The sequence below is a fragment of the Microtus ochrogaster genome, chromosome 10 (assembly GCF_000317375.1).
Source record: "Microtus ochrogaster isolate Prairie Vole_2 chromosome 10, MicOch1.0, whole genome shotgun sequence".
In the NCBI taxonomy this organism is placed as follows: domain Eukaryota; kingdom Metazoa; phylum Chordata; class Mammalia; order Rodentia; family Cricetidae; genus Microtus; species Microtus ochrogaster.
The window spans coordinates 85,701,752-85,708,198 of NC_022016.1; the positions used below are offsets into that span (position 1 = coordinate 85,701,752).

Below are 6,447 nucleotides of genomic sequence, written 5' to 3' on the forward strand. Positions count from 1 at the left end.
TTGGTGTTTTGTCTGCATGTATATGTGTGTGAAGTGTCAGAAGCCCTAAAACTGTTCAGCTACATAGGTGACTGAAAGTACGCCTTTGAAAGCCTCTTGTCCCTGGACACTTCACTTTCTTCCTTCTGGCTGGCATGGGGTCAGGGCAAGTTTCCACTATTACCCTCTCCTATCAGTGAGTCTTCCTTGTCACGGCTGGCCCACGGCAAGAGAACAGGACTGACAGAGTGTGTGTCATGAGGGTGCTTACAGAGGCCAGGAGCAAGCATCAGATGCCCTGGAGCTGGAATTCCAGGAGGTTGTAAGTCACCCTCGTGGATTCTGGGAACCAAACCGGGATCCTCTGTAGGAAGTTTTCTTTACCACTCTCCAGCCCCCATGAATGGAACCTTCTAATCAGGAGGCTGGTGCACCTGAAGTTTTAGAAGGTATGTCTTTTAACATTAGTTCATTGTGCTTCCTGGCCCAGTGTGTCAAGCACTTCTCTGTCCCAGCCCCTCCCAGGCTCAGCCATCAGCATGAAGGGACAGGGCAGTCGGTACACATCTTCTGCCCTGGTTGTCTTGACCCACTGGAGCAGCAAGATTGCAGTGGGAAGCATCAAAACAGGATTTTAGAAATGATACCAGATGATTCCAATATTAAGAGGGCTTTGGGGTAGCCCTATGTGCCATTAGCACTATGTAGAAGAGGGTGAAAGAGTAGACATAGAGGCTTGAGTGATGCGTGGCTTTAAAAGTTTACATTTTTTTAATTGTTCAGCTCCAGGAGAGTTTCAGGAATCTCTGAGTGCTGAAGCAAGAGTCCACTAGGAACCTCAGTCTCCCAGATAGGGAGCACGTAAAAATTTATTTTCATGTATCTAAGCGGTTCTGCCTGCATGCTTTTCACATCTGAAACCACTTCTTCATTTGTGCTGTCCTGCGGGGTCCAGCCTTCTCCCTTGACTCATAGGTTCATAGGTCAGGGACTGGGTCTGCTTGTTCTCCAGTGTGTTCCCTGAGCCTGGAGAGGTTCTGAAGCTAAGTATGTGGTCAGTAATATCTGCAGAACAACCATTGCTTTTACCCTCTCCAGGGACTGGCAACTCGGGGTGACGTGGGGTTCCTGGTGGCTTTTGAAGCAGGAGAGTACACTCTACCATAGGTGGGTTCCGCAGATGGAACACATTCTCAATCTGTGGCGGAGAGAGAGCATCCTAGCAATATTTCCAACTGTAGAACCGCCATGGACATTTCACCACTAGGTGGCAGTAAGTGACCCTTATGAGTCAGGACAAAGGAAGGGGAGAAATGACTCTCACGGGACCTGTGGGCATGCAAGCACCCATTCATCCACCCACCCAATGACACATCTACTAGTCCATTCACCGATGTCTCCTTTTTATGAAGTAGCTTGTCTAAACTTCCATTTCCTCATGCATCCATTTTTTTTGGTTTATTCAAAAAAATTTATTGAACAGCTAAGGATACAAAGGTATTAAAACATGGTAAGAGATGAGGCATATGCACAAGTGTAGAAAGCAGTAAAGTTCTCTGCATCACAAGAGTGAAAGAAAAATGCTTTAGGAAAATAAGAGATTGCTTCCAGCGTGCAAGGGTGAATGGATGGCCAATCGGGAAAGGGGATTGAGATTAAATAGAAGACTTCAGTCTGGATTGTTGATGGTACTCAGCATGGACTATATTTCTCCTTTTCCTCTTTCCCCATCTTTGGGCTTAATTTACCAGTAGTGCCCAGGAATGGTCAATGCGCTTTTTCTATACTTGTTTGCATTTTTGCCTTAATGTCTTCTACAGAACTAGGTCCTTTTGGTGTTTTAGGGGGTTTTTCCTGTTTTTTGAAGGACTCTTGACCCTTTGATCTTGGTGTTGATAGTTTTAAGTCTTTTCCATTTTGGTTTGATTTTTGTGCATTTTTGGCTGGGGTATCTCATACAGATTTCTCCACTGGAACTTTTTCTTCAGCTTCCTCATCATCAAAATCATCGTCGTCGTCATCTTCATCATCCTCATCATCCTCATCATCTTCATCATCATCCTCATCAAGTTTTACTTTTTTCTGTGGAACCTTGTTGCCACCTCCAGGAGTAGATCGCTTTCCAGACATACTCAACAGCTTTACATCTTCCTCATCTTCATCTTCTGACTCTGCATCTTCCTCTACAGCTACTAGATGCTGTCCACTAATGTGCACAGGCCCAGAACCACACTTCAATCTTAAGACCACAGGAGGTGTTATTTCAAATCCCCCAAGAGAAACTGTTGGCTGTACAGACATTTTCAAAGTTGCCAGTGTTACTTTAATTGGACTGCCTTCATAGTTCATTGCTTCTGCCTCTACGGTGTGTAATTCGTCTTTTGCCCCAGCACCTAAACTAACCGTTCTTAGTGATAACTGGTGCTCATTCTCATCATTATCCACCTTAAAGTGATAATCTTTGTTGGCTTTTAGTTCACAGCCGAAAAGGTAGTTCTGAGGCCTTAGAGGGCTCGTGTCCACGTCCATGGAGTCTTCCATGGGGTGAAGATGCATTCTTCGGTGGCAAAGAAGTCGGACGGAGGGTTCTGCCTGCTGCTCCTCAGAACAGGCACACAGGACGGAATCACGCCAGGGACTCCATTTTTTTTTTTTTTAAGTAAAATGATAGTTAAGATGGTTGGAGTCTCTCCCAAACCACAGGTGTGTCTGCAACACAGGGCAGTGGAGGGAATTTAATAAAGTAGCCTCAGGGTGAGACACAGGTCACCAGTTCAGAGATGTCACTGAGGGGCCTAGGAGAGGCTGAAGATCAGCAAGGACAGGTTTCACGCTATATCTTTAAAGAGCCCTCTGATTCAGGGAGAGGGTCAGCACAAAGTGGGGCGATGAGACCATTACTCGGATACAGAATGGAAGGGTCAGGCATAGTGGCCCCAGCAGAATTAAATAAAATCCAGGGGACTGGGATCCTGGTGGGACAGACTGGATAAGATGGTAGCTGTAAGGGTGGAGGGATGGGAAGGGAGGGGGGTAGGGAGGAAAGACGAGGGAGGGCAATATAGGGAAATGAATTATTCATACTCATTACCCTGGAAGCTTTGATATCGCTGCTCACTGTTAAACTGAGACTACGGCATAGATGTGACTCTCAACTTCAACCTACTCACTATACTTTTTCTATACTTGCTTGCATTTTTGCCTTAATGTCTTCTACAGAACTAGGTCCTTTTGGTGTTTTAGGGGGTTTTTCCTGCTTTTTGAAGGACTCTTGACCCTTTGATCTTGGTGTTGATAGTTTTAAGTCTATCAACTTAAGTTTTAAGTCCTCCCTACCCCCCCTCCCTTCCCATCCCTTCACCCTTACGGAAGGATCCTCAACGATTGTGTGCTTTGACTCCATCCTGAAAGGACCTTGCAGGAGTGTATTGAAGTTATGCAGGTCTTGAGGAACCTCTTGCCCCACGCCCCAGGGTTGCTTCTCACCCAGGCTGCCAAACATGGCACCCCCTCCGTGGTAGAAGATGATGCCTCTCCTGGGACTGGAGGAAGTTGCCTTGGGCTGGAACAGCCTCGAGGGACATGCTCAAAACACAGATCCATCATCGCCTCTTTATGCTTCCTCTTCATAGCCACTGCATCTTGCAGAAACCGAAAAAATGTGGGCACGGAGCAAATTCTCAGCTTCTCCAATATAGTCCCCTGGTGGGGAGGAGGAAAGACATAGAAAATTAAGGAGGCATGAAAAAGGACACGATTTTGAGAAGGGAGGAGACCTCTTTACCCCAAGTCTGATTAATGGCTGCTTTCACCTCTTTATGTAACAGGCAAGATGAGAACTATTGACTTTTTTTTTATAAGATTTATTTATTTTTGCTTTATGTGTACGGATGTTTTGTCTTCATGAATGTCTATGCATTACATGCATGCCTAGCAGCCATGGACCAGAGGAGGGGGTCAGATCTCCAAGAACTGGAGTTGCAGGATGGTTGTGAATCAAGATGTGGGTGCTCAGAACTGAACCTCAATGCTCTGCAAGAGCAACAGGTACTCCAGGCCCCTGCTTTTCAGCCAATAGCTTTTGGGGTGCCAGCCCTTTGGGCATGGTCCGAGGTGCTACGTGTGTGCTGATAAGCAGAGAGGAGAAGCGTGCTCGCTCTCTTGGGAGCTCGGAGCAGAAGCAAGCTCGTGGGCTTGTTCACATCTCCTCCAGGCATAGTGGTGGGACTCTGCAGTTTCTACCTTGTGCCGTGTTCGGTAAGTCTATGTTTTCCTTTGTATTCCCATAATAAACATAGTTTGAGACTCTTTCAGTACCTCTCACATTAGCCTCCAAATGTTTGCTTGTTTGTTTGTTTTGGAAACACAAGACCAGAAATTCACTATGTAAATCAGGCTGGCCTCAAATTAACAGAGAGTCTCCTGCCTCAGCCTCCCGAGTGCTGGGATTACACACGTGTACTGCCATGCCTTGCCTTGCTTAATGTTTGTTGGTTTTTAACTTGTCAGTACTATGCTCACAAGTAAACTGCACAGTTCACCCCAACAATCAGTTTACAGTCATCAAAGAGAAAACTCCCTCTCCTCCACCTCGCCAGCTTTGCGCTCCCACCTTCCCACCTTCCCACCCCTAACCCTTACCTCTCCACCTCCCCATTCCCACGGTAGGTATGTCAACTTCTTTTTATTTTCTAATTTTACTTTTTATCGATCCTTTGTGGGTTTCACATCATGCATGGCTGGCCCATTCATCTCCCCATCCCTTCAGATTTCCCCTCTTCCCTTGTCATCTCCGCCCACAAGATAAAATAAATCTTAAAAGAAAAGGAAAAAAGAAATCTAAAGAAAAAATCTCCTCGTGGAAGCTGCAGTGTGAGCCAGTGAGTCACACAGTGACCCTTTAGTCCACACATCTTTACTTGCAAGCGCTCATTGCAATGGGTCGTTGGTCTGGTTGGAAACCTCTGATTTCTGTTGGTTTCATTTTTATTCTTTGCTCTTACTCTTGGGGGGCTCGCCACCCAGCTCCCAAATCAATCATACACGTAGTCTTATTCTTTCTTATAAATGCCCCCACCACTTGCTTGACTTCTTTCTAGCCAGCTTTTCTTAAATTGTCCCATCTATTTTTTGCCTTTGGGCTTTTGCCTTTCTCTCTTTCCGTATATGTTTCTTTCCATCTTGCTCTGTGTCTGGCTGTGCGGCTAGGTGGCTGACCCCTAGCATCCTCCTCTGCTTGTTTTCTCTTGTTCCTCTTCCCTCAGATTTCTTCTCCTATTTATTCTCGCTGCCTGCCAGCCCCGCCTATCCTTGCTCCTACCTCCTATTGGCCATTCAGGTCTTTGTTAGACCATCAGGTGTTTTAGACAGGCAAAGAATCACAGCTTCACAGAGTAAAACAAATGTAGTATAAACAAAAGCAACACATCTTTACATTAAGAAATGTAAAAAAATGCAAAACATTAAATAAATGTTCCACAGCATAAACAAAAGTAACACAACTTAAAATAATATTCTATAACAGGTTTCTGCTATATTATGGATACTAGGCCCTCAGTGGGTTTCCTCTTTGGTATCCTGTTGCTATCCTGTGTCATGGAGATTCTTTACTTTCGGATCTGCAGGATCAGCCCCTTTGTATGCTCCAGCAGACATAGGTGGGATGGATATTGGGATGGGCCAACTCACAGTCCTGGTTGTGGGCCTGGGTGGTTGTTGGGTTGCTCAGCCCATCAGTTCTCCCTCATGCTCACCAGCAGGGTGAGCTCTCCAGCACTGTCTCGGCTAGTCATCCCTTTGCAGCAAGGAGCAAGTGGCAGGGCAGGTTCTCCCGCTCTCACACCCTCAGGGTTAGCTCACACACTACACCACCAGGGCCAGTTCTACTGTACTGCCCAGGCAGGGTCCTGCAGCTGATGAGAGGCAAGATCAGCTTTCTTTCCAATCATAGGTGGCGAGGGGTGAGGGAGATGGGCATCTTTCTCCTGCCCTTGCCACCGCATGATGGACGAAGGCTTAGGACCATCTCTCCCACTCTCACAACCCCAGGCCAGGCTCACCTGATCCCCCACCACAGGGTCAACTCTGCTGTGCTGCCTAGGCAAGATGCAGGGCTTGCTCTCCTGAGTGTTGAAGCTGGTGAGGTGAGGAGCCAGCTCTCCTGTTCTCATGATCTCTCCCACCTGCCACAGGCAGTGAGGGGGCAGAAGTTGGGGGGAAGGGATTTAACTTGGTTCTTGCCACTTTCAAAAGAATCCAGCATGTATTATTCCTGTGAAGCACTGATTATGAATTTTTTGCCTGTTTTCTTTTGTAATTACTCTGGGAGTTAGTGCAGTAGGGACTAGAAATGACTAATAGAGTCACTGAATATGTTGGTTGAATCTACCCATTAGGGGGGAAATTATTTTAAAAAATGTGTTACAGGGGGCGATTCTGTAATTTGAAAATTTTCTTTTTCTTCTGTTT

The 6,447-nt window shown here is 46.2% G+C and overlaps 1 pseudogene; it reads right to left on the minus strand.

Moving 5' to 3' along the window:
* Positions 1–1,689: 1,689 nt before the first annotated feature.
* On the minus strand, positions 1,690–2,520 carry LOC101997446 (annotated as a pseudogene).
* Positions 2,521–6,447: the final 3,927 nt, after the last annotated feature.